Raw genomic sequence first — 2,500 nt, forward strand, 5'->3', positions numbered from 1 at the left:
AAAAAAGGGCGAGGCGGGCCCCCCCACGGCACGCCTCGCCCTTCGACCACCGCTCACAGACCTTTCCACCCAGCCCTCCGGCAACCGGGTAAGGCAGGGCAGGCCGGACACCGTGGGACGCCCCACGGCTGGCTCGTGCCGGCCGAGAGAGGAGGTGGCACCACCACCGCGCGCCTGTGCCGTCATCGGGCTCTGGGCACCGGGGAGAAGACACAGCAGGCCTGCCTCCACCTGCCAGCCACCGCTCAAAGCTCTGCCCGCCTCGCGGGCTCCAGCTTAAGGCCGGAGAAAAAGGACGAGTTGCCGCCAACATCGCCCACTCGGGTCACTGGGCCCTCCGGAACCAGGGAAAGCCACCGCAGGCTTGAAACCCCCGGCCGTCTGCCTCCAGCATACACCGGCAGTAACCTTCGCCGTCATTGGGCCAGCTCAGGAAACAGAGCAAAGGAGAAACCACCGAGGAGGGTGGGACAGCGGCGCCCACCCTTTCCCCAGCCGCGTGCGTTCGAGTGCCGGCAACCGCCGCCAGCCTTTGCCCTGCCCCGCGGGATCGGGCTCAGCACCTCACAGCAGTAGGCAACGACCACCAGAGACTGCAAGTGGCTCCGGCTCTCCGCGGCTGCCAGCAGACCTTCGGGTGCCCTGTGCTGGCTTAGCCGGGGAAGCACCGGGAGGACGACCGTGCCAAGCACTCTGGAAGGTGAGACCAACCGCCACGGAAACGGCTGAGACCGGCTGCCAAAAACCCCCGGTGTCCGGCAGAGCCGCGGGGGTGAGCAGCCGTTCGCTAGTGTTCGCCCTGGTCGCGAGACACCGCTCGCGCCTATAATACGGACAGATACGTCCCCGCCCCCGGCGAGCTCCAAGAGCGCTGCCTATGGCCACCGGGGAGGCGCACCAACCACGCTGCCTTTTACGATGGCGTAGCTGGAGGCAGCGAAAAACAGCGACCCCATCGGCAGCTCCGGGGAGGTGGCAGGGACAACAGGTCTACCTGCCAGACCCGGAACCGCCCAAGTCCCGGCGGAGCCGGGTAGACCAGAGCGCCTGCAGCGGAGCCGGGTAGACCTGAGAGCCCGCCGGGGAGCCGGGTAGACCTGAGAGCCCGCCGCGGAGCCGGGTGGACCTGAGAGCCCGCCGCGGAGCCGGGTAGACCTGATGGCCAACTGCAGAGGCAGACCTGGTGGCGTGTGAAGCAGCCAGGTAGACGTAAAGGCCCGCCGGGCCGGCCCGCTCCTACCCCCGCCACCGCCCGCCGGTCGGCCGGCTGCGGCCTGCAAGCTGCACGGGAACAGGCCCCCGCTGCCGGGCCCGCCGGCCCGTCCCCGGGGCCGCTGGCCCGTCAGGCGCCCCCCCCCGAGGCCGCTCAGCAGGCCCGGGCCCAGGCCCCGCAGTGAACGGGGGCTGCGGGCCGGGCCCGGCCGCCGCGAGGGCCCGGGCCCGGGCCGGGCCGGCCCGCTCCTGCCCCCCTCCACCGCCCGGCTGCGGCCTGCAAGCTGCACGGGAACAGGCCCCCGCTGCCGGGCCCGCCGACCCGTCCCCGGGGCCGCTGGCCCGTCAGGCGCCCCCCCCCGAGGCCGCTCAGCAGGCCCGGGCCCAGGCCCCGCAGTGAACGGGGGCTGCGGGCCGGGCCCGGCCGCCGCGAGGGCCCGGGCCGGGCCGGCCCGCTCCTGCCCCCGCCACCGCCCGGCTGCGGCCTGCAAGCTGCACGGGAACAGGCCCCCGCTGCCGGGCCCGCCGACCCGTCCCCGGGGCCGCTGGCCCGTCAGGCGCGCCCCCCCCCCCCCCCCCCCCCCCCCCCCCGCCCCCCCCCCCCCCCCCCCCCCCCCCCCCGCCCCCCCCCCCCCCGCCCCCCCCCCCCCCCCCCCCCCCCCCCCCGCGGCCGCTCAGCAGGCCCGGGCCCAGGCCCAGGCCCCGCAGTGAACGGCGGCTGCGGACCGGGCCCGGCCGCCGCGAGGGCCCGGGCCGGGCCGGCCCGCTCCTGCCCCCGCCACCGCCCTGGCTGCGGCCTGCAAGCTGCACGGGAACAGGCCCCCGCTGCCGGGCCCGCCGGCCCGTCCCCGGGGCCGCTGGCCCGTCAGGCGCGCCCCCCCCCCCCCCCCCCCCCCCCGCGGCCGCTCAGCAGGCCCGGGCCCAGGCCCAGGCCCCGCAGTGAACGGCGGCTGCGGACCGGGCCCGGCCGCCGCGAGGGCCCGAACCGGGCCGGGCCGGCCCGCTCCTGCCCCCGCCACCGCCCGGCTGCGGCCTGCAAGCTGGCAGCCGCGAGGGCCCGGGCCGGGCCGGCCCGCTCCTGCCCCCGCCACCGCCCGGCTGCGGCCTGCAAGCTGCACGGGAACAGGCCCCCGCTGCCGGGCCCGCCGGCCCGTCAGGCGCGCCCCCCCCCCGAGGCCGCTCAGCAGGCCCGGCCCCAGACCCCGCAGTGAACGGCGGCTGCGGGCCGGGCCCGGCCGCCGCGAGGGCCCGGGCCGGGCCGGCCCGCTCCTGCCCCCGCCACCGCCCG

This window comes from Grus americana, unplaced genomic scaffold, assembly GCF_028858705.1.
Source record: "Grus americana isolate bGruAme1 unplaced genomic scaffold, bGruAme1.mat scaffold_736, whole genome shotgun sequence".
Lineage (NCBI taxonomy): Eukaryota > Metazoa > Chordata > Aves > Gruiformes > Gruidae > Grus > Grus americana.